Source organism: Hevea brasiliensis, unplaced genomic scaffold (assembly GCF_030052815.1).
Source record: "Hevea brasiliensis isolate MT/VB/25A 57/8 unplaced genomic scaffold, ASM3005281v1 Scaf388, whole genome shotgun sequence".
Lineage (NCBI taxonomy): Eukaryota > Viridiplantae > Streptophyta > Magnoliopsida > Malpighiales > Euphorbiaceae > Hevea > Hevea brasiliensis.
The window spans coordinates 61,400-89,167 of NW_026614904.1; the positions used below are offsets into that span (position 1 = coordinate 61,400).

General features: G+C 29.7%; 1 pseudogene; it reads left to right on the forward strand.

The window, feature by feature from the left end:
- The first annotated feature begins 14,810 nt into the window (after positions 1–14,810).
- Positions 14,811–18,281, forward strand: LOC131177270 (uncharacterized protein At3g28850-like; annotated as a pseudogene).
- The last annotated feature ends 9,487 nt before the right edge of the window (positions 18,282–27,768 follow it).

Sequence of the window (27,768 nt, forward strand, 5' to 3'; positions counted from 1 at the left end):
TTTTGTATAATAAATGAACAACTATAAATTCAAATATTTAATGTAATGATTATTAAATTCATCCTTACATAAGCTCGACATTCTATAATTGTACTTAAATTATAATTTTTTAACTTTATTATAAGGGAGTATTTAATATAAACTCGACCTTATATGAGAACGAGTTTAATAACCATTGGATTAAATATTTTTTATTGAGACTTTTGAAAAATAATTAATGGTTATTAAACCAATCCTCATATGAGATCAAGCTTTCCACCGCCACACCTAAATTATAATTTTTGATTTTATTACTGGATAGTTTAAAAAATGAGGACAAATAAATTTTAATTTTGAAATTATTACTAAATATGAATTGTATGGAATTCAATTGAATTTTGCATTTTAACTTGTGTCATACTAAATAATAGAACTCAATTCAAATGAATTCTAGCTAAAATTCATTTCGAATGAAATTCCAAAATTTGTGTTATAATTGAATCAAACACTATGTAAATGAATATAAAAAACAGAACTCACAAGTAAGCATGTTCTTCTTCTTCTCCCCAATCCCATCATGCAACAAAGACCAAACTTTTTCTCTCTAGCACCCTCGCATTTAGTGTCCAACGACAACATCAATGCTTCTCCTTATGTGTCTTGACTCCTTAATCACACAACTAACATTTATGTGCCTCCAAACTTCTTAGTTTGAAATAATCAAAGGAGAGAAGATTCTATTGATGTGACACCCCTCACCCGTCTACAGTGTAGCCGAGCGAGGAGTGCCACATTCGGTGCCGGAGCACCCTATCTTGTTTTATCATATCTATTGTAAACTTTTGATGTCATTTAAAACATGTATTCTATATGTAGAATTTTTTTTTTTATATCTTATTTATGTGGAGACCCAGATAGAGCCTCCCCTGTTTTATTAGCATCTGGCGGGTTTCCACTAATCACCTTTTAACATGTCCATATTCATTTCACACATTTCCATATCATATTCTCTTTTATCATATCATTCACAACTATTTATGAGATCTCAAAATGAAGTATCATCTATTGCATTCATATGGAAATTCATAGATAATAAATTACAAGTTTTCATTTCAATCTCAAGTTTAATTACAAGTCCAAAATGAAATACATCATGACTAGGCATAATGAACCAAAATACTAATCTATACATGGGCCCTACCAAAATACAAAAGACTGGTGAGGTGACTTTGGTCGGTGGCAGATCTGGTCGAAACTCTGTCCGAACACTATTGTGGCGGCTACTGATCTTCAGTACCAACGCGATGGACAACCAACGCGCTAAGCATAACGCTTAGTGGTACATAATTTATAATAACAATAATTAAACAATTGAATTTATATTCGCAAATCATAATTTCTGGGTCTTTTACATTTTTATTGCTCTTTGAAAACAATTAACATTATCGGGATCTTTTATAATTACTTATTGTATTTTAAGTCTTAATTAATTTTTATCAGTGCCTAAGAAACCTATAACAAATTATAAAAGCTGGATGCACGGGTGTATACTGATTAGACAGCCATATGTCTTTCTAGTATCGTCACATCGGGCCACGAGGCATTGTCAGTCTGAGACCATTATCAAGCTTGTAAAGCCAGAAATAAAGTTAGGCACAATGGCCAATGGCATATAGCCTGTAGAACAATCATATCAGACATATATTGTCAGTTCATGATTTGCTCTGTAAGTAGTACTGCTATCTGTGGTCCCTAATTGGTATACCAATCGATCCAACTATATACATATAAGCCTAGGCATACTTTGGGCAAATTAGATTAAGCACTTATAGTTTTATTGTTTCATGCTATGTACTATTAAGGGTTCATAACATATTTTTATTTCACTTCATGTACTACTTATGCTTTATACCATTTATATGTTATTATAATGGGAACATATGTCCCAATCACTTACTCGTATAACTTATGTATTTATCACTTTCATTATTTTAAGTCATGTACTATACATATTTATAGTATTGTTATTTCATATATGATGGAAACATAGTTTCCAAGTGTATTTTCCTATGACTTATGTGTTTAGCAAACCATTTAGGTAAATTTATATTTTATGTATCAACTAATTTCATGTCACCTTGTAGTGAAAAAGTAGGTCCCACATACCTATTTCATGTAATTTAGTATGTAGTGACTTATTAGGGATAAGTCCTTACTAAAAACAATTTAATTCAAGAACCTTTCTTTAGGTTCAGTTTCACTGTTTTGACTTTACATATCACATTGAGCAATTACACATTATTACTTATTTCTTTGAAATGTACATATCACTTTATAGTGGGAAAATAGGTCCCACATATCCTTTCATGTGGTTTAGTGTTTAATGGCTTGTTAGGGTTAAATTCCTACCATAAGATAATTTATCTCATGGACCTTTTTTTTTGTTTCAGTTTTTGTGTCTTACTTTTACCTATCCATATGATCAGTTTGTAGCCACTGTTTGGCCACACTTCCTTCATGGAAGTTGTTCCTCTATGTCTTATCTTTATTTTCCCTTTTGAATCATGTCAATTTGATTTTTAGAACTCAAGTTATGGTCGGATAACCATAACTGACTCATTCCCAGATTCTGGTTCCTTAACTAGGCAGCTTTTGGACTTAAATTTTACCTAATTAATGGAACAGGTTGTAGTCACTTTTAGGCATGGTGATCTTCATAAAAATTGTTGCCCTATGTCTTATGATCATTGAGAAATTTGTATCACAATTTTTCAAGTTTTATGGAATTATTTATGGCCAATTAATCACTGGTTCATGTACCTGTACAATGAGGCTCGATTCAGGACAGTGATTGCAGGTCACTTTTTGAGACTCTTAAATTCATAATTTGAGGATGGTTCCTAAAACAGAGTTGTAGCCCTATTTCTTAGATTTCTGAAAAGGTATGGCTCATCTCAATTGGATTTTTCTAGTGGAAGTTATGACTAAAAGACTGTTCTGGGGTCAAGTGAAGTTTGGTCAGATTGCAAGTTTTGAAGCAGTGAATTATTCTAACTGTTTGACCTAGTTCTCTTGTTTTCTGAGTTTTGGTCAAAACACCAATTTTGTAGGTCTATGTCTTGTGGACATTTTGCCACTGGTTTCATTACATTTGAGTTCTTGTAGACCAAGTTATGGTCATTTTGCCAAAACTGGTCGGGTGAGGTTAGGTCCAGCAGTTTCTGGGTAACCTAATTCTGGGCAGTTTTGTGACCCAACTTGGGCCAGCAATTTGGTTTGGTTTTTAGCATTTTCGAGTTTAGTGGTCTTCATAAAAATTATAGCCCTACATCTAAGCTTTCCAATGGTATCAAATTTAGGTCATTTGGACCAGTGTAGAGGGAGTTATGACCATTTGGTCATTTTCTGAGTTTTGTGTAGGGTAATCCAGATTTGGGCAATATTTAGGTCAAGTTTTGGACAGAATTTGAGCATGATTTCTTCATGGAAAATGGGCTATTTCGGGTCTAGTTTCACCACCAATTGGCCTCATACCGATTGGAGTCACATATTTTTCAGTTATAGTTCAAAACTCATGCTGGACTCATTGAGTCCCAAAACCTGCAGAAAACAAGCACTCCCAATTTCAATTTCCTCCATCTTCCTTACTTCAATTGGCATACATAGCACTTCTATAAGCAACAATATCAACTCAACCAAGTCAATTTCAAGCATTTATATAAAGTCCCCACATCATATACATAAACCCTAATTTCAATCATGCAATTTACACAAACTCAACTCTTTTACACTTCTTATCATATCAACTATTCAAACATCCTTATGGAACCATTTTTCATCATTTAAAAATAGCAAACCTCACAAGATTCATGGCTACAAAAATTAGGATTCTTCAATTCCTTTTTATTTGTTTTCATTTTCATATAATACTCACTCATCTCATCATTCTTATAAGATTTAAAGAAGAGAGGGAGTGGTATTTTTGCACTTACCTTGTGACCCAACTTGCAAACTTCAATTTCTCTTCTTCAAATGGGTATCTAAAGCTTCCTTATGGAGTGGGGAGAATTATTTGTGAAGAGAGCTATGGGTTTTGATGGGTAAATGAAGAGGAAATCAAGCTTTAAGCTTGATAACAATGGTGGGGAGGGAGAGGCCAAGGGAGACGGCAAGGAGAGAGAGAGAAGAGGAAGAAGAAGATGGTTGTGGGGTTTTGTCTCTTGTGAGTATTTATATATATACATTTATGTGTATTTAAATTTTTTTTTAAATTCATAAGTCTATTTCCTTTTTTTCTTTTCTTTCCTTTTCTTTTCTTTCCTTTTCTTCTTCTTTCTCTTCTCATTTTCCAAATTCAAATTCATAACTTTAATTTATGTTAATTATTTTATTTCCTAATTTTAATTTGACATTTTGATCAAAATTCACCTATGGGAGTGAAATGATCAAAATGCCCTTCATAATGCATATCGGGTCATTTTTATTATTTTATACCAATTAATAAATTCTTTAAATTTTTCTTATATTTTCTTTACATATATTTCTTCAATTTATGCCTCTTCACTATAGTTTAGGTGTAATTCCAGACATTTTGACTGTCTGAACAGACATTAGTCATCGGAATAGTAAAATGTACGGACTACCTATGGTAATGGCATTACAATTGGAGATTTTTTAATCTTTTCCAACAATAAGTCTTCCTGATATGCCTTGGCTTCTTGATCACATAATTTCTCTCTCTAGAGGCATGATAAGTTTGTTGGTAATCCTCACTCGATCTAATGATGCTAAAATCATCACTGGTGGTTAAAAGAAACTTTTGACCATTACCTATTTCTTTATCCTTACAATTTTCAAGCTAGATTTTCTCTCTCCAAAGTGAGAATTAAGCCTATTGCTGTCTTTGGTAAATGGAATGGAAGTTACAAAGAAGATTGTAAAGTGAGAATCAAGATTAGTGATGTCTAAAAGCCTATTTAATCGAGTTTGGTGAGTTTGTTTTAGTTATTTTCAGAATCTTTTGGATTGTTTTTTAATCTTATTATGATGATTGTGGTTGTGACTCTTGATTAAATTGCTTTGTAAGATCAATTTGTTTGAGATAAGCTAATGATTATTAATAGGTTTTTGCATATTGAACCCAATTATTATGCTAAAGTTTCCCATTTGGTAGAATTAGGAATTGTAAACTAATATTTTCTATGTGACATGTTAGAGAGAAATGGTAGGAGGGAAAAGAAGGCCACGACAAGAAAGAAAGAGATAGATAAAAGAGATGGGAGAGACAAGCAATTAATTAGCCAAATTGTTTTTATAGCAAAAAAATCCAAAAGTCGTTTTCATGTTTGAATCTTACAACAAAGGTGATATGAGATTGAAAGGAGAGTTATACCATACTTTTCTTGCTATATCACTAGGACACTATAAGAGTAGCTCTAGAAGTAGCGAGTAAATTGCACAAACCGTTCTTGAATTTAGGGATTATTTCAATTATGTCCCTAAACTTTAACTAGTTAAAATAAAATTACTCAAGTTTAATTTTGTTTCAAAAAAAATCCTTTTAACCTGAAATCGCAATTTCCAGGTTAAAAACAATAAAGTTACCCTTTTACCCTCTCTCTCAAAAAGAATAAAATTACAACTTTAATATTTAATTTTTTTTCAAAATTATTCTATTTTTAATAAAATTAATATTTATTAAATTTATTAATTAAATTATCCATTATTTATATTTATATTTAATTATTAGTTTAAATTTTATTAAACTTCAATTGAGTTTATAAATAAATCTATTTAACCCTTTAATTTTAGAATATCATTTTCTAAATTTTATTTCAAATAAATAATTTAATTCAAGTGTCAATTAATTTACTTGTGCTCTTTAACTTTTAAAAATAATTTTTAAGAATATAATTTGAATTAAGTGATTAAATTTAAGCCTGATTTCATTGATTTAATTAATAAATTAAATAATCACCATTAATTAAATAATTTTAGGGATCAAACAATAATTTTGCACTATTAAAACTGCAAGAAAATCATGGGGAGTTTTGGTCATCTACCTAGATGCGAAAGGGTCTAGATTTTTCTTCTCTCTTTTCTTCTTTTAATTATTAGTATAATAATATTTAAAATAATATTTTATTAAAGTATCTCAGTATTCACATTAAATAAAATAATTCTATGTATTTTATTTGATAATAATAATATTAATTAATAAAAAATAATAAGAATTAAAGATAATTTATATAATTAATAATTGTGTTAATAAATAAAATAAAAAATCAATTTCATTATAAAGGTGAGAGAGAGAAAAAAAAAATGGAAAACGGGTAAGATGGTAATTTTTTTTTTGAGAGAGAGAAGCAAAAGGGTAACTTTATTCTTTTTTAACCTTAAAACATGCTATTATAGGTTAGAAGGATTTTTCTGAAATAAAATTAAAGTTGAGTGATTTTATTATAATAAATAAAATTCAGGGATGGAAATAAATACAACACTATGAGTTCAGGGGATTGTTGGTGCAATTTACCCCTATAGTAGCTTGAAGCTCCCTGAAAACCTTAAGAAGCCTTCTAAATAAATAAATAAATAAATAATAATAATAATAACAATAATAATAATAATAATAATAATAATAATAATAATATTATTATTATTATTATTATTATTATTGTAACACCCTAGGCAAATCCCACATCGGCAAAACACGGGAGAGATGCTGGGTTTATAAGTTGGTGGTTCGCAACCCCTAGTAACGCGTTTTAAAACCGTGAGGGCTTCGGCCCAGAGTGGACAATATCACTAGTGGGCCGGGCCATTACATTTGTGGTATCAGGCGCTCGTGCAACCTTGAGCGATGGTGGGGCAAACCTCGAGGACACGAGTCCCATAAGGGTGGAGGATTGTAACGCCCTAGGCAAATCCCACATCGGCAAAACACGGGAGAGATGCTGGGTTTATAAGTTGGTGGTTCGTAACCCCTAGTGACGGGTTTTAAAACCGTGAGGGTTTCGGCCCAGAGCAGACAATATCACTAGTGGGCCGGGCCATTACAATTATTATTATTATTATTTAAGGTAATACATGTTATAAATATATGTAATTAAATAATTTAATAATTTAAACAAAATAAAAATTTAGAACCTAAATTATTATAATATAATAATGATATAATTACATAAATTCTTTAAAATTATAATAATACAAATAAATTATTATTAAAGTAATGTTAGAATTTGTTAAATTTATATTTTTAAAATCCAGGTTGTTACACAGTCTGACCCTGAAATTTGGTCATGACATTTTTCATTGATAAAATGAATGTTATTTTCATATTTTCTAGATGAAAAAAGATTAGAGTTAACAAATGGGCTGAATCGAGCAGGTTTGGATCATTGGTATTCAAGTTGATTGGAGTTACCCATTGGGTCACTGTATAGAAAAGATTTTATGTCAATTTTGAATCTATTTATGAGTTGTGGATTGTTTCAGATTAAAATGTTTTTTTTTTTGAAAATTTTTTTTATTAATTTAACTTTTTGAATAAAATTTGAGTGGATGGATTGAATTCAAACATGTCAATTTTGAGTTAAATTATATTCGTCATCAAGTTAACTATCAATTGAACTCTTAATTTTAAGGATCATTTTAAATTTTATATAAACGAAAATGAATTACATATCGTTAGTGGATGCGTTTCTTGTTTCTCAAAACAAGATGCATGAAAGAAAAACACTATGGTAGAAGAATAAACAACTAAGTGCTGCAAGTACTAGATGTCCTAGTCTTGCATGCCAAATTGACTGTGAAGCTCGGTTGGAGAGTAAAGATTGAGAAGAACCATGACGAATAGGACTTCAATTAAAAGACGGCCAAATTTATCATTATACACCTGAATTACTTTGGATTTATCTATTGCACACCTAAATTAATTTCATAACCCATTGAACACCTTAACCTTAAAAATTCAATACAAGTAAACACAAAATTACACAACAAAGAGATGTAAGAAGCATGCGCGAACATAATCTGAGATGGCATTGCCACCTCAACTTTTTACCTCTCCAAGACGTTAAGTGTGTTTTTCCTTGAGCCTGTGTGTCCTTCCTTGAGCCTGTGTGTCCTTCCTTGAGCCTGTGTGTGTGCGTATTTATCTTTAATAAGAGAGAGAGAGAGAGAGAGAGAGAGAGAGAGAGAGAGAGCTCTTCCACTACTTTCACATGGCTGCTTATTGTAGATCATTCTCTATGATTTTTTCTATTACTTGTTAATATAAAAGAATAATCTAAAAGAAAAGAAGAAATCCCATATTACAATAAGAATACTAAAAAAAAAAAATCACCGGTTCATAGAGAGTAGATTGCTTCTGTAGCTCCTTCTTGCTCACCTTGGGCTACCATCTCAAGTTGTTACCATCTCTTGGCAATTAAAATTTTTCCTTTGCTTTACTTGTTACCATCTCTTGGCAATCAAATTAATTTTGTTTGAATTTGTTTTACTTTTTGGTCATTGAATTTATCATTAAATTTTAATTTAATAAACTTATTGGACTTGATTGATATGGGTAGATTTATTAATTTTTGTTTCTGTTTCAATATAGCATAATTCATTATTTCTGAATTTTTTATTTAAATTTTGTAAAACTTTTAATAGATAACTAAGTAATAGTCTTTAATACAGTTTAAAAAAAAAGTAATAGTCTATTAATTTTAATAGTAGATATCTACATCTATTGTAATTTGCAAGTAGAAATGGTCACAAGTGATTTATATGCAAAAATCACACTATTCAAATCAAATCTGTTTAAAATTTATTTTAAATTACATTAATTCATTCCAAATCTAATCATTAATACTTGAAAAATACTCGGACCTATATAACTTTAAATATTTTAATTAATAATCTACATAAAAATATAATTTTTAATAAAATTTATATTTTAAAAAATTAAATATTTCATAAAATATTTAAATTTTGTTTATTGAAAATATAATATATAACAATTTATAAATATTGTTCTAAAAATATATATATACATACATTTTATATCTAATTAATTATTTATATAAATAGATTTGTGTAATAGATACCTAACATATAAAATTCAATGTTTGGTTCTTTCATTTTTTTTTATTTTTGGAACCTGAATCAAATTTTAGTTTGATTTTAGTTTGGTTCTTAATGCTTTTTATTCCAATTTGGTTTTTGTTTTGATTTTGGTTTCAATTCCGTTTTCTACCCTCAAAATTAAAATATTATTGTATTCCCAATTAAAAAGATAAAAAGGATTATATATTTCAAACATCAAAATATCAATAAAAATAATAATACTAATATTAAAATAATAATATTAATATCAAATAAAATATCAATAAAGTAACATAAAATCAAACAAACAATTCTACATTTCAAATTATAAAATAACAACCAATCAACAAAAATATTATAATTTGACTAATCATTCATCTATTTGTAAGATAGTCATGAGATAAAAATGATTAAGATAGTCATGACAAAGTTTAAATGTAGCATATATAAAGAATAATAATTCATATGGAATGAAATAGATACATAACGATAGGAGGAAAAGTGACAGGATTCATATAGAAAATTTATGTATTTTTTCATTGAAATCTTTAAAGTTAAAATCATATAATTTTGTTGGAAAAAATAAAATTTTAATTAGTTTAAATTTTGAATCACAATAATAAAAGTATTAAAAATAAATTTAATTTTAATATAGTAGACATTATTTATAAAAATTTTATAGATTATGATTAAAACTTTTTAAAATTAAAAATAAGATAGCTAATATAATTTTAAGTCACTTTAACATATATCTTAATAAATGATAACTATATTCCACTATTTTATGCATATTTTGTTTTTAATTATATAAATTTTAACTAGAAAGCATACTTCATGACTAAAAAGGTGATTCTGTCAAAATATTAATAGCTATAAAGTGATTTATAATTAAAATAATAAAAGTTAATATTATGTTATACATATACACTTATAATTAAGAAGAAATAATATATCTAAAAAATCATAAAAAAAAACATAACATAAAATCGGTTCTTTAGTTTCAGTTTCAGTATATTTCTGGTTCAATTTCAGTTCTTGATGAATAATCAAAACTAAGTCAAAACAATAAAATAATTTCAGTTCGGTATAGTTCAATTCCTACAATAGTGGTTCTCTTTTTGTTCTGATTTGATTCAAGATTTAGGAGTTGTATAGCCCTAAATTATTTAATATTAGTGTTAGAGTTATTATTAAAAAATTAATAATTTTTAAATTTGTTAGTTAAGAGATTATTAAAAAAAAATTGATGTTAATGTTAAATTTAACATATTTTAGTTATAAGAACTCTAAAATAATTAAATAATATTTTAAAATTTTACTTTTTTAATAATATTTAAAATGGTGCATTTTTTAAAAAGTAAATTTTAATCATAATTGTCTAACTTGACTTGATCTAATGATTGCAAGCATATCACTTATTGACAGAGTTGGATTCGAGTTTCTACTCTCTCAATCTCCCCTTAAAAAAAAAAAAGCGCAATTAAGAAAAAACACTGTATTAAAGATGTGAATGTGCTTGCTTTCCTTTTAATTTGGAAAACAACATTAAAAAAAAAAAAATCATGGCTGTTTTGGTTAGCATCATCTAATAATAATAATAATAATAATAATAATAATAATAATAATAATAATAATAATAAAACACAGGTTGAATATGGCATAAAACTTTAGAAGAAGATGCACCCACCCTTAATTGAAATAAAGAATCTATTCAGACGAAATGATTGAAAGAAATGAAAGCAATCCAATCTTTAAGGGAACACTACAATATTAAATATCTTCATTTTCTTTTAAAAAGTTTTGGGCTATAAGAAGGTATCAAAGTATAACTCACTACACCAAAAATTTAGGTTTCAGTTTATTTAATACTTGAAATAATGACATGCATATTCTATATAATCATATTTTATCTCACAAATATTGTAATTTATATGATATTAGTTAATTGAATTTAATTTATTAAATTATTAGTTGTAATCTAGTTTTTTTTTTTTATATATATAAACAACTAGTGTTTTTTTAATGTGTGTTGCACGTTTTTATACTTATTGTACTTACTCATAATTTAATTTTTCTTTATATGCAATTTAAAAAATTTTCATAGTAATTAATTAATAAATCTTAAAATTAATAAAAATTTTCTTTCACCGTAAATGTAATAATAAAACAAAATGAAGAAAATTAAAGTAATAACCTAAATTAAAACTATGAAAATTAAAGTAGTAATCTAAATTTTTAGTCCTTTCTAGTAAAAATTAAAAATATTTGAATATAATTGATAATTAATTTATATACAGTTAGCTTAAAATTTAAGTAACATGAGTTAAGGAATAAGGGAGAAATTTACCAAACTTTCTCAGCTTTTTCTCTACTCCATTGCCGACAACAACATGATTCATAGTCATGTGTAGGGGAGAGCAGTTTTCAGTTTAAACCGAAAACCGAATCGAACTGATTAATTCGGTTCAATCGGTTCGGTTTGGTTTATAATTTTGATAATTTCGTTTAATCGGTTCGGTTCGGTTATTTTCATTAAAAAATCAAAAAAACCGAACCGAACCGAAATTATTAATATATATAGAAAATCAAAAAAATCGAATCAAATTGAATCGAATCGAATCGAACCGAAATCAAAGAAAACCGAACCGAACCTTAAGATTTTTGAGTTTTGATTTCTAATTTTTTTTGTTTTTATGTTTTTATTATTTAGATTTAATGTTAAAAATATGAAATTTTATAAATTTCGATTTGATCGATTTAAAACCGAACCGAACCGATATTTATCGGTTCGATTCGGTTCAGTTCAGTTTTCTCTTATCAATCGGTTCGATTTTTAAAATTTTTTATTTTCGATTTTATCGGTTCGGTTCGGTTCGGAACCGAACCGACCGTTTGCACACCCCTAGTCATGTGAATTGCACCAACCATCCATTGACTTATGTCATTATTTAATTTTAATAATTTAATATTAATTTATTAAAATAAAATTCTTTAATTTTAATTTTGTTCCAGAAAAATATCCCTAACTTGTAATAGCAAATCTCCAAGGTAAAAGGAATAAAATTAACCTTTTGCCCTATTTTCCTTTTTTTTTTTCTTTTTCTTTTATAATTAAATTAATTAATAATTATTATCAATAAAATTATCTTATTTTAATTAAATTCATTAATAAAACTATTAATTATATATGTTATTTATTATTAATTAAAATTTAAATTGTAACGATATGGAAAAATAATAAAATAATAATAAATTTTAAATTTTAAAAATAATATTTTATTAATATATGATATTTTATCAATATTTTTAGTTTTATATAAAAAAATAGTAATTTATAAATTTATTTTGATGAGAAATTAATTTAGTGTTACGAATTTAAAAATTTACTATTGCAAGTTAAAGAAACTTTTTCTGAAATAAAACTAAAATTGGATTTAAATTAAATGATTAAAATAAAATAATTATAAAAACTGAAAGACAATTGGTGCAATGTACCATCTCAAGTCCCATTTCTATCATTTTTAATCTCTTTTATTTTTCTTTCTAAAAAGCAGCAAAAATCCAATCTTCTCCTAGGGGGTCTCCATCAATTCATGAGATATAATTCCAAAGGTTGAAAAATGGAATCTTTGAGAACTCATAAAGTAGAACAATATCAAAATTACGTCAAAAAGAGTCTTCACCAATCAACCCTCCAAAAACCCATCTGAAATAGGATGACAATGGGTCAAATTTTTATTCCTATTCAACCGACTAAATTTTAATAGAATAAATTTAAATAATATATAATTAGATTTAGAATGACTCAAATTTAGAGAATAATACTCGTGTTAGATTCAAGTTTTATATATTGAGTTTAAATATAAAATATATATTTTTTATAATAATATTTATAAATTTTTATATATTATATTTTAAATAATAGAATTTAAATATTTTATATAATTATTAATTTTTAAAATATAAATTAATAAAAAATATATTTTTTAATTATTAATTAAAATATATAAAATTAAATAGGTTCGAATATTTTTCGAGTAATAATAACTAAATTTGAGATTGATTCAAGTATTTAAAAATAAATTTTAATCGAATTTGAGACTAATTTAAGTATTAAGAATATTATTTAGGCTTGGATTTTGATAGTGAGATTTTCACATATACTTGCCATACCTAATTTCTAGAAAGTTAAGAGAGAGAAAAAAAAAAAAGATCAAATATTATAAAAAATCCAAAATTTTACGTGTTTTTGCAATTATAGCAAAAAAAATTTTTTTTTGGTCAATTTTTGCCTAATATGAATGTTTTAGTATTTATTATGGCTCAATCAAAATAGGGAATTTGGGGACACTTATATGACAGTTGACGTGGCAAAAATTATTTTTTTTAATATGTTGTTACTGACATGAAAGTTGAAATGACAGAAACTTTTATATCCTTATTGATGTGGTGGCTAACATTGCAAAATATTATTATTTTATATGTTGTTGCTAACGTGACATAACTTTAAAAATTAAAAAAATTTAAAACTTTTCAACTTTTGTCAATTATAGTCAATTTTATAAATTTATTTCATTTATAGCCAATTGATCAATTTTTATTTAATTTGGTTAAAATTAATATTTTATTATTTAATACAATTATCAAAAATAAATGTTTATATTATATAGTATAACAAAAAAAAAATAATATTCCCCCTATATCTTTCCTTTTTTTTCGCAGTATTTATAGAACTTATTTATAAAATAGATACATTTTTCTTTATTTAAAATCAAAAATATCATTCCACCTTTCTCTCTCTCCTCTTACCCATTGTCATCCAATAATATGTATATACATCCTCCACCTACCTTTCTCCATCTAAATAATATCCCTATATCTCTCTCTCTCTCTCTCTCTCTCTCTCTCTCTAGGAAATATCCTTATACATCCAATATGTATATATGCACCCTCTACCCACCTCTCTTCCTGTAAATAATTTCTCTCTCTCTCTTTCTTTAAGAAATATCCTTAACCTACATCTCTCTCCCTCTCCCTTTCCCTCTCTATCCTCACACCCACTATCATCCAGTGATATATTGACATTCAACTACATGTTGATTATTATTATTATTATTATTATTATTATTATTTGCTAAAATGATAAATATTGTTCTTATTGACATTTTTTACATGAATTTTTAATTTTTAAATAAATAAAAAAATGAGGGAAGAGAGAGGGGAAAAAAAATTTTATTATACTAAGTAACATAATTTTATTAGGTAATAAAATATTAATTTTTTACCAAGTTAGATCAAATTTAGTTAATGGGCGATAATAAAACAAATTTATAGAATTAGCTATAATTGACAAAAGTTGAAAAGTTTTAAAGTTTTTAATTATTAAAGTTATGCCATGTCAGCAATAATATATAAAATAATAATATGTTTGCCCCATTAACTACAGTCAGCAAGAACATAAAAGTTTCTACCATATCACCTACCACATCAACAACAACATATTAAAAAAATAATATTTTTTACTACTTCTATGCTTCCATATGTCCAATTTTGACTGGATCATAATAAATACTAAACTTTCAAATTAGCACAAAATTGACAAAAAAGTTTTGGTCATAATTACAAAAACGGGTAAAGTTTTGGATTTTTTTGAATATTAGGCAAAATAAAATAAAGAAAGAAAGTAAAGGAACATTGTAGCCAGAGAAAATAAAGGATGACATATCCATTTCTCTACATTCATGGGCTATTCCTATTTTGCTTCAAAACCTAATACCCTCCACATCAACAACAATCAGTATTCTTCACCAATAGTCATTGGAGCTCTTTCACTTCAAACCCCACTTATCCATAATCCCCCTTCAAGTAAAGGTGATTCCCACCACCATGTGTCTCTTACCTCCAACATTTGTGGCTCTCTCCTTCTCATTGAACCCATAAACTCCAAATTGAATGGAAAAATCCACTTGATCAACTCCGTTCACTGCCCACGTTCACCAAGATCACCCATAAAACACAAGCCCCTGCAGACCCTTGTGAGTCTTTTTCACCTAACTCTGTCATCAATACTTGGGAGCTCATCGACGGTCTTAATGATGAGTTGGATTTCGAAATGGGTGAATCTTTGAAGCCAAATTCATCATTTTCTGTTCATGCTATTCATGTTAGCTCGAAATCTAATACTTTTTAGCATCTTGGTTTTGATGATTCTGTTAAAAAGCTGCATGATTTTTTTGATTCTGTGAAATCTAAAGAAATAGATGTTCAGAACACATTTTCATTGTTAAAGCCACTGTGAAAGCATTCATCAGAGGAATCATTTCTGTCAAAACTGGATCCCAATGTAATCTCAAGTTACAAGAGTGCATTTTCATCTAGGCAATTAAGCTACACTAAAAAATTCAAAGGTGCAAGATCAGTGGGTTCTAATCACATGAATTCTTTACCAATCCACTGTTAGTAGTATGCCCTAGAGCATAACTTATAAATTGTATCTTGTATATATTAATTCCCATTTAATGGCATATGTCTTTTCTTTTAACTTCAATTGTTTAAATTTAATTGAAAATATCGTTTAACAGCTTGTTAGATGTTTCATTCTTAAAATATTAAGAATATGAATGACGGAACAATCTAGTACAAGTATTATAAATTTTAGTTCATAGTCTAAGATACTTCATTGGATATGATTTATCCGTATAGACTGTCACCTCTATTTGTATTCATGGATTAGTATGAGATATTAATAAGATGGAATGGTGAGTCTCATGCCATATAAGATAAGTAGGCTAAACCAATGACATTATGATGATATGTACATGGAGTTTACTCTTGTCAATACATTATCATCTAGATCATAATAATGTATATAATTTCTTGACCTGAGATGACACTGTTATCTTGTATATAGGTAGTTTGAGTTTGATATCACTTACATACTTGTACTGGGTATGAGTGTAAGAGCGTGTGTTGGCTCCAACTAGTTATATATGGAAATAGGTGATAAGTCAAGATACAATTCGTTGCCTTAAATAAATAGGGATAAAATCTTATGTCTATCTCAATTGTTCTTGATAAATAAAGTTCTTGGCCAGGACAAATAGACTAATTCAAAAAAAAGTTTCTAATTGAAGAGTTTTGTTAATTAAGAATTGGAATTAAGATGAGGAAATAGGATTCTAAGCAATTAGGATTTGACATAAACCATGACCCTAGCTGGAATTGAATTTATGTAACGGAGAGATTTTAGTACAAGGTATGTATGATCAAAGTTCATGAGTTATGTATAAATTAATTCATCACTAGTTGGGTAGTCCTGGTATATTATGCTAAGTGTCAACCATTATTTATGAGAACTAAGAGTATGATGGAAATTTCACTCTAAGTGTGAAATAATTCTAATAGTAATATTAAAGAATTAATATTATTCTCATTGTCAATTAGTAATGAACCTAGAAAGTCACACGCAATGAGAATAATATGATCAAAGCATAATTAATTTGATTAATTAATTAGATGGTTTAATTAATTAATTAATTAAATTAATGTTTTAGTTTGCAATAAGATTGCAAAGTCTCTAGTATGACTTGAAACTAAATTCATCAATGGAAGTATTCAAGTTAATTGTTTAAAGTGTTTAAATATAAACTTGATTAATTAATTATAAGGTAAGATATTTTAATTTATTTAAAATGACTTGGGAAGTCATAAGAGAGAGAAAATTAATAGTTAATTGGTATTTTACATAATACTAAGTAATTAAGGTTTTAATTCCCTAAATTAAGTTAACTTCACATGCAGGTGGCCAAATCAAAATTAGAAAACACATCTAATTGGAGAATTAGATGTGTACACTTGTAAAGGAGGTAATGATTAGTGGTCAACTACTAATTGACCTTAATGGGAATTAAATATCTCTAATAGTTAGATAATGAAGGATTAAGCTAGCTAATCTCTTTCTTCTTCTCCATTTTTCTATCAAGCCAAGTTCTTTATCCTTTTTCTTTGTGATTAATTCAAGAGAAATTTGAAGTTGTCACTCTTGAATTAAAGATAGAGAAATTATTTCTCTATGCTTCCGTAAGCTTAAAATCAAGAAAAACCTTAAACTTCATCTCTACGTAAGCTTGATCAAGACAAGGAGAGGAAGCACAAAGGAGTTTGGTTGAATCTTGGGGCTTTGGTCAACTTGTTCATGTGGACGGACTAGAAGAACAACTTTTGACGATCTAAGCTTTCCAGATTGGGTGTTGAATGTAATTCTGCACCTATACGGGTAAAGTCTTTATTTTGTCTTAATGATTTTAAGATTTAAGGTTTCTAATGGCTAATAGGCTTTTTAGCAATTGTGCTACAAGTGTTGTAACTAAAATATGGATTTTTGCAATAGTACAAACAACTTACATGTTGCATGACAAATTAGAGTTTAAATTTTTTAAAATTGTTAATTTTGCACCCTTGGTGCTTTTTTTCTTTCACCCAGAACAATGGGTTCCTTTCGCAAAACACAAAGGATAAAATTGTTTTGTATTTCACAAGTTTGAGAGGAATTAGAAAGACTCATGAAGATTGCTATGCAGTTAGGCTGATATTCAGGGGTTTTCGATTTCCGGTGGATGAAAAAGACTTTTGAATGGACTCTTCATACAGAAAGGAGTTGCAGAGTGTGCTTAAAGAGAAAGCAATGAACTTGCTGCAAGTGTTTATCATGGGGAAGCATATTGGCGGAGTGGAGGAGATCAGGCAGCTGAATGAAACAGGTGAATTAGCAAAGCTTTTAGAAGGGCTCTTGTTAGAGATCCTAAGTTGGTCTGTGAGAGTTATGGGGATGCAAGATTTTTGCCATGTCCAAATTGTCATGGCAGTAGGAAGGTGTTTGATGAGGAGGAGCAGCAGCTGAGGATATGCCTGAATTGCAATGAAATGGTTTGATTCGCTGCCCTGGTTGCTGCAGCTCATGACACTATGCATATTTTGCACAATTTTGGTGCTAGCTACTTCTTGATCTTGAAGGAATTCGAAAGACTACTACTGCTTATTTCAATATTTATGCTTGATTATTTTTGTTATTTATACTTGAGTTTGTTGCTATTTTTTTCCTACTACTTGTGTGGAAGGAAATGAAGAGTGTTCTTGTAGTGTATACAGGTGGAAGTTTCTTGGGAGCGGACAGTAAAGAAGATTACTGCAGCTGCTGCTGCTGTTTGCTTTTTACTTATTTTATTATTTTTTTTTCTTTCAAATTTTTTTTTTATTTTGAAAATTATTATTATTATTTTCCCGAAAATCAAATTGTGATTTATTAACAGGCCCTAAGGCTAAAAGTTACATTATTTAACAACGCTTAAAGTTACAAGCAAAGTTCAAGGCCGAAAAAAAAAACCCAACTAGCTTAAAGGAGATCGAAGCCCTCAACTCAACAAGGCCTAAGCCCTTAACACAACCAGAGATAGATACTTGGATGCCCAACCTGGAGAAGCTAGTGCAGCACAAGGAGCCGGGTAAGAGGACCCGACCCACAACAGGCTGCTGCAGCCAGTCCTCACCGTGTGAATTCTTCAGAGAGGAGGGCCAACCATTAACAAAGCACAAAACCTAAGGCCATAGATAAGAGGGAGTCATAGATCAGCTCGGAAAGTGTCTAATGAAATTGCTAAACAATTCATTATTTTCTTCACAATTTTTATTTTTTTATAATTTTATTTTCTTAATATTTAAGTCTAAATCTTATGTTTAAATTAAAATTAAATTTATTAAAATATTTAATATATAAATAATTACCAATTTTAAGTTTTACTTTATATTTTCATAAAAAAGTTTTAAAATATTATATTACTACAATTTTGAAAAAACTAAAATATTCTCATAATTTTATATTTTTTATAACAAATATTAATTAATATAAATTAAATATTAAAATAAAATTCTAATAAAATTGTGTTTTTTTGTATATTTAAGGTTTTTTATAAGTTTTAAAATTTTCTTATCAGTTAAATAATGTAAACCTATTAAAATAATTTTATAAATTTATATTATTTAAGAAAGATATTAATTAGCACAAATTAAATATCAAAGTAAAAGTCTAATGAAATTATAAATATCGTAGGAATAGTATTTCTTTCATAGTATTTCTTTCACAACTTTTATTCATTTTATAATTTTATTTTTCTAAGGTTTCTATACATTATAAGAAAGTTTAAGTCCTACAACTAAATTAAAATTAATATATCAAAATATTTAATTTATAAATATTACAATTTTCAAATTTTCACAAAATTTTTTTAAATATAATATATTATTATGATTATTATAATTTTTTATATCTTTATTCTTTTTAGTATTGAAGATAGAGGAGTGTATGATATTTATTATTTTAAATTAAATTAAAAATTAAATTAATAAAAATTAAATTAATAAAAATTAAATTAAAAAAATTAAATTAAAAAAATTTGATAATAGAAGAGGTAAAATATACTAAATTAAATTAATTTGTTATATGTTTTGACAAAATTATAATTATTTATCAATAATTAAACTTGAAACCATATTATATTAAATCATATTAAATTTTATCAGATAAAAGAATTAAATTTAAAATTATATATACGTATATATTTCATAATTTTTAATATATTATATAATTTTAATATATATAATTAAATAAATTAAATATATTATATATTTAAAATAATAAATATATAGTTTAATAATATTTTTTTTATTTGATGTTGAGTAATGCACGTACTTCCAAAAAATATGTTTTATGATGCTATTATCAAAACACAACTTCATAATTATTTTATTGTATATACTAAAATAAAAAGAATTTATCATAACTATTTTTTTTGTTTTCTGTCATCTTCTTCATCCTCTGATATATAGGCAAAACTAATAATTGTTTGAATCCTTTTTAGAAGGTAGAGTAACCTCTAGACACAACACCACGTATCAAACATGACTTGTTAAACACCTAATCATATTTCTGAAAAAATTATAACATAATTATTTCCTAATTATTCATCTTAACTTATTAATTTATAAAATTGTAACACTATATTCTTTTTTCATAATATATACATATGTATATATTATGCATGTGTCTGAAATAGAAATAGCTAAGTGATTTTTACTATATGTTATAAATAATAATTGTATTTGAAATATATACATATAAAATAATTTATTTAATAATAATAATAATAATAATATAAAAATTTTGATAATAAATAATTTTACCCGCAATATTATGCGGTTATTATAACTTGTGTTTTACTAAATCAGACAGCACTTTTATTGTTACTAGTTTTTTTTTTTTTTTAAATGTGCGATATATGTTGTTAATACTTGTGATTAATTTCTTTTCCTGTAATTATCTGTATCTGACATAATATTATAACAATATATTTATTTTTAATAGTTAATTAAATTTATTCATTTATTGTCCATAACTATATTTTACTACTAATTAAAACTAATTTATATTTTTAAACTTTTTGTATATTTAATTTTTTTTATTTTTTTTAAATCATCCTATTTGAATCTACTATTTACATATTTTAGAATTTTTAAATTAAATTTAATCATACAGTTTTAATTAATCCATGATAATTATATAATTAATACTTTCAAATAGTAAATTTTTTTTTTATCCTTTTCATATTTTCCTTTCAGTTTTACACGTTATTATACTCATTATATATATGCTCATAATTTAATTTTTATATATAATGTTATGTTAATTTTTTATATATATAATGTAATATTTCATAGGACTACAAATATTATGTTTAATTACTCAAATTAAAATATAAATTTTAATGTTATTTTAATTAATTATACAAATAAAATATTTATTAATTTAAAATTTATTATAATTTTTATTGGATCATATTTTTATGAAATTATGTGTTACATATAACAATAAATTTTAAAAAATAAATGGATGAGGATGTTTAAATGGAAAAACTATACAATAAAACTAAAATATATACAACAGTTTTATTATAACTGTTGGTTGTGGTGAGTCCTACATAGGTCTCATTATAATCAACGATTATAATAAAATCGTTGTATGTATATACATTGGTTTTATCAAATAAAAATTTATTTAAATGAGTGAAGATATTTAAAAAATAAAATAAATTAATAACAACACAAATAAATTGTTACTAAAAATTATTAGTAATGAATTTATATGAATATATGTAGCCTCTCATTGCTTAAATTATTAACAATGACTTTAATTCAGCTTATTTATATTTGCTTATGAAAATTAATAAAAACAAATACAAATAAGCAAACCATTTTAAATTTTTAGTATTAAAGGGTGATGTAAACTTACCTTTTTTATTGTCAATGTTACTTTTTTTAAAGATACTAAATGCCATATTTTTAATTTAATTATAATGTTTTAAGATATTAATGTTACTTGATTAAGGATAAAACTTTTCTCTACGTTTGGTTAAAATTCAAGTAAATGGAGTTGCTCATATTTTGGCTAGAGTGTCTCATTTATATATATGCTCGTTCTTCAACTTGGAAGAACCTCACAGATGATTGTAATCTTCTTATTGCTGTTGAAGTTTTGAGCTAATAAAGTTTGTTTTTTTTCTCTTAAATAAATTAAGAATTATAGAAATTATAAAAAATTAAAAATTAAATTTAAATATTATAATTATAAATATAAATGATTATATTAGTATTAATTGATTCTAATAAGCAAATTGTAACACCCCTAATTTTTAAATTTATTATTTTTGGGTAAATATTAATATTTTATTTTAATTAAATTTTGAGAAATTATTTGAGATTTTTCGGGTTTTAGAAATCGGGTTCGATTTTTCGAAAATATAAAATTTTGATGATTTTTAAAAATTAATTTAAAGACTACGTGACAAAACTAAAAATATTTTTGGAGTTTACGAATTTTTCTGAGTTTTCTAGAATTTTTTCAGAATTTTTTGGCCTCGTTTTCGGTCCCAAGGCAGAGTAAAAATTTAAAATTTTGTATCTTAAATCGGACCGGCAGAATCGAACCAGACCAAATCAGACCGATCGAATCGAACCGGCCTTCTTCTTCTTTTCTTCCCTTCCCCCGCGCGTCCCATCCCTCCTCCTCTCTCTCCCATTTTCTCTCTCCTCCCTCACCCCCAGGTTGCACCGCCCCGATGCCTCCCCACCGTCGGCCGGCCTTCCAAACGGCCGAAAACGACGTGCGAAGACCCACCTGCGCGTGCACCCTGTTTCGGCTTCCTGGCCGAAATATGGCCGATCCAGCTACTGATTGGGTCGGGTCTTGTGTCAAACACCATCTACACCTCGAGAGCTTTCCATAGACACCAAGAACACCAAAATCCATAGAGCGGTTTGTCCAATTTTTGTCCGGGAAGTTTTAGCCCATTTTGACTTTTGGGCTAGATTTCTCGCAAACCGTGAACCCCAAGAGAAAACTGAGAGCACCAGAGTGCTCCACTCGTCAAGAGCTTAGCGGCAATATAAATTTCAAAATTTTCCGACACCATTTTTCGGTGGGTCCTACGAAACTTTGTAGTATTTTTCTGAGCATTAAATGAGATTAGAAAATTTCGTAAAAATTTTATACTAACCCCCATGTTGTGGGCTTCGTGTAGGTACCTTCAATTCGCAAAAATTCAACAGTTGTCTAGGTCTGTGAATTTCCGGCCAAACAGACCGGCTACTAAAAAAGTCTCCAAATTGGATCGAGATTTTGGCTACCCCACCATTGTCAGATGTCCCGAGCGCGTCCCAGGAGTCGGAATCGGCATAGGTAAACCCGAACCTTGCTTTTTCGTAATTTTCTAGTGCTTAAATGGGATTAAAAATCCATAAAATATTCGTAGTAGCTCAGAAAATTATGATTCTTTTTGCAATAGCCTAGTAATATTGCTAAGGACCGCGGGGCAAAGTTTAAGAATTCTTAGAGTTTATTTGGGTAGTTTTTGCAAAAAAGGTCAATTATAAGGACTAAACTGTAATTTTACATATTGTGATTGATGACTGTTTGGATGGACCCAGGAGGAGCTGTGTGTAACACCCCAAAATTTTAAATTTTATGAGCATTTTTGGTATTTTAATTATATTTAAATTTTAGGAATTTTTTTGAGATTTTTCGGATTTTAAAAATCGGGTTCGATTTTCTAAAAATATAAACTTTGATGATTTTTAAAAATTAATTTAAAGACCACGTGGCAAAACTAAAAATATATTTGGAGTCTACGTATTTTTCTGAGTTTTCTGGAATTTTTTCAGAATTTTTGGACCTCGTTTTCGGTCCTGAGGCAGAGTAAAAATTCAAAAATTTTGTATCTTGAATCGGACCGGCCGAATCAAACAGGCCGGATCGGACCGATCGAATCGGACCGGCCTTTTTCTTTTTCTTTTTCTTCTTCCCTTCCCCGCGCGCGTCGACCTCTCTCCCTTCTCTCTCTCTTTTCTCTCTCCTCCGCCTCGGCCACCGACCACCTCCCCTGTCTCCCCACCTGCGTGGCCGATCCCGACCTCCCCGGCCAGCCGCCCAAATGGCGGAAAACGCGCAACGCCCTCCACTGCGCGACGTTTAAACTTCCCGACCAAATCCGGCCGATCCGGCCACCAATTGGACTGGGTCTTGTGTCTAAAATCATCTACTCGACAAGAGCTTTCCATAGACACCAAGAACACCGAAATCCATCCAGCGGTTTGTCCGATTTTTGCTCGTGAAGTTTTTAGCCCATTTTCGACTTTTGGGCTAGATTTCTCGGCCGTGAATCCACGAGAAAGCAGGGTACCAAAGACGCTCCACTCGTCGAGAGCTTCAGGCGACATAAATTTCGAATTTTTCCTATACGCTTTTTGGTGGGTCCATGGAACTTCACAGTGTTTGTCCGAGCATTTAATGAGCTTAGAAAATTCTGAAAAATTTATGTACTAACCCCCGTGTTATGGGCTTCATGTAGGTATCCTCAATTCGCGGAAATTCAACAGTTGTCCGGGTCTGTGAATTTCCTACGGACAGACGTTCTGGAAAAGTCCCGAATTGGATCGAGGTTTTGGCTACCCCTATTGTCGGACATCGGCGCGTCCCGAAGTCGGAATCGGCAAAGGTAAACCCGAACCTTGCTTTTTCGTAATTTTCTAGTGCTTAAATAGGATTAAAAATTCATAAAATATTCATGGTAGCTTAGAAAATTATGATTCTTTTTGCAATAGCCTAGTAATATTGCTAAGGACCATGGGCAAAGTTTTAGAATTTTTAGAACTTGTTTGGGCGGTTTTGCAAAATGATCAATTATAAGGACTAAATTGAAATTTTACATATTGTGATGGATGACTGATTTGATGGGCCCGGGAGGGGTGTGATGTGCTTGAGTTGTGGATATATGGATTGTGAGTATAGAAGTGTGTTTTGAGCCCTTTTGCAGGTTGGGTAGGTCCTAGGTATAAGGGAGACTCTGCCGGATTTTCGGCACGACTTAGGACGTAATTGGTCTTTTCTTGATTTGTATTGAGTCATTTGTATTAAATAAATGTAATGTAATTGTCGGTGAGGATGACCTTCTTCCTCCGCCCAGCCGCCACAGGGACCGTTGTTAAGTTTGTGAGTAAAATATTAATTTTAATTGTAATTTTGATATTATTATATGTTCAAGCATGCCCATGCATCACTTATATGCATATATCTATGTAGATAAACTCTAGGCACGATTTATGTTGCATTCATAACTGTTAGCGTGCCATGGATGTTGTTGTGGTAATTTGGAGCAGTGTGCGTGCGTTGGCGTGCGTGTGATGTGGTGTGGACTATGGATAGGACGGGTAGACACGGCTTGAGATCTTGGTGGGACCGGTCCTTGGGGTAGACACGGCTTGAGTTCTTGGGACCCGATTTGGTTATTAAGTGGAAGTCCGAGCTGAGTTCTTCGCTGGCACCAGGTTGGATTTAAGAGAGCTGTATAGGGGATCAGCTCCCATATATTATGATTGATGTTACAGGGTGCGTGAGTGCTCCAAATTACCTTTTTGCTGTTATGATGTGAAAATATTGTTGATGTTGCATTTCATTCCACAGGTTGCATTAGTTTTGGATAGTTATAGAGATTATGGTTAAAATTGATATTTTACTCTCTGAGTCGAACGCTCACTCCTGTTCAAAAATTTTTCCAGGCCACAGGAGGATATTTTTGAGGTTAACCTGCTTTCTCCCTCGCAGGTTGATTACTAATGTTTGTATAAACTTGTTGAATCTTAGAATTTCCGCATGTGTTAGAAATGTTTATTTGATTGGGTCTATAAACTAAATTATTATTTTGGACCTGTAAACTTAATATTCTATGCATGTTTGATGGATTGGATGAGGGAGCTGAGCTCCCATTTATTTTTATGCAGATGAGTATGTGGAGGGTGAGCTGAGCTCCCCAATTGAGTATTTATTGTGTTTACAGGTCGGGTGAGTCGAAAACTCTCCGTTGGAAAGTCCATTTTATGGCCGGACTCTGTCCGTTTGGTTTCTTGAAATTGGGCCCAAATGGGCCTTAGAATTGGGTTAATAAATAGTTAGGCTTACTACGGGCCTCGAGGGCTTTAGGCTGGCCCAGGTCCTAGTGCCGGTTCAGCCCATAGGTTAGGTCGTGACACTGTGTGATATGATTGAGTATGGGTGTATGGTTGGTGGATATAGAAGTGTATTTTAAACCCATTTGCAGGTCAGGTAAGTCCTAGGTATAGGGGAGACTCTGCCGGATTTTCGGCACGACTTAGGATGTATTTGGTTTTTTCTTGGTTTGTATTGAGTCAATTGTATTAAATAATTATAATAAAATTGTCGGTGAGCAGATGACCTTCTTCATCCGCCCGGCCGCCACGATGGCTATTATCAGTCAAGTCTGAGTAAAATATTAATTTTAATTGTAATTTTGATATTATTATATGTTCAAGCATGCCCATGCATCACTTATATGTAAATATCTATGTAGTTAAACTCTAGACACGTTTTATGTTGCATTCACAACTGTTAAAGTGCCATGGATGTTGTTGTGGTAATTTGAAGCAGTGTGCGTGCGTTGGCGTGCGTGTGGTATAGTGTTGGCTATGGACAAGACGGGTAGACACGGCTTGAGATCTTCGTTGGGACCCGGTCCTTCGGGGTAGACACGACTTGAGTTCTTCGCTGGGACCCCGATTTGGTTTATTAAGCGAAAGTCCGGCTTGAGTTCTTCGCTGGCACAGGTTGGATTTAAGAGAGCTGTATAGGGGATCAGCTCCCATATATTTATGATTTGACATTACTGGGTGTGTGAGTGCTCCAAATTACCTTTTTGCTGTTATGATATAAAAATATTGCTGATGTTGCATTTCACTCTACAGGGTGCATTAGCTTTAGATAGTTATAGAGATTATGGTTAAAATTGATATTTTACTCTCTGAGTCGAACGCTCACTCCTGTTCATTATTTTTCAGGCTACAGGAGGATTTTGTTATGGTTAACCTGCTTTTCTCCTTCGCAGGTTGTTTATTAATGTTTGTGTAATTTTATTAACTCCTAGAATTTCCGCATGTGTTAGAAGTATTTATTTGATTTGGGTCTGTAATATAATTATCATGTTGGACCTGTAAACGTATTATTATATGCATGTTTGATGGACTGGATGAGGGAGCTGAGCTCCCATTTATTTTTATGACATTGAGTATGTGGAGGGTGAGCTGAGCTCCCCAATTGATTATATATTGTGTTTACAGGTCAAGTGAGTCAAAAACTCCCCGTTGAAAGGTCTACTTTATGGTCGGACTCTGTCCGGTTGAATTCTTGAAATTGGGCCCAAATGGGCCTTAGAGGTGGGTTAAGGAATAGTTAGGCTTACTACGAGCCTCGGGGGCTTTAGGCTGGCCCAAGTCCTAGTGTCGGTCCGGCCCATAGGTTGAGTCATGACAAATGTGGTATCAGAGCTTAGGCTCCAGATTCATAGGGAAAAATTGTCTAAAGTGTTGGGAAGAGTCTAATAGGAGTCACATGTGGAAAAATAGGGTCCACATTCGTCTTGCATTGTCATCTTTGCTTCTAGTTTCTACTTCATAAATTGTGTGTAAATATGAGTGTATAGAGCTGTGTAATATGCAGTTTTGAAATTTTATAGGCTAATACTGCTGAATTTCAGGAAAATGCGTAGAAGTAGGAGAGCTGCCACTGCACCAAAGCCAGATGTGCCTGACGAGGTGTCAGCACAGGATGAGGCGCCTGCCTCGAGGAGGCGGGGTAGGAGGCCTTGAGCTGCTCAAGTAGAAGAGCAGCTGCCATCAGTTCAGGAACAGTCTTTTATGGCACAGGGTCCTATGGACCCAATGGCAGTTACTCTAGCTGGTTTGTAGAGAACCATCGATATGATGGCACAGTATATGGTCCATCCTCCCCAACAGCAGCAGTCCACCGCACCAAGAGGGGAACCGTACAAACAGATAATAAATTTCAAGAAGTTGGTGCCTGGTACTTATGATGTGTCAGACGATGCATATCGGTTTTTGGATTCTGTGCAGAGCGAGGAAACGAGTTACTGATTGGTGATAGAAGACTTATAGAGTGTATACAGCATGTCATGGGGCCTATGCCTAGACAATGGATGAATGACTACATATTACCTTGGATGGAGGGTTTGTCATGGACTTAGTTTGTGGAATTGTTCATCAATCGGTTTGTACTATAAAGTTTCA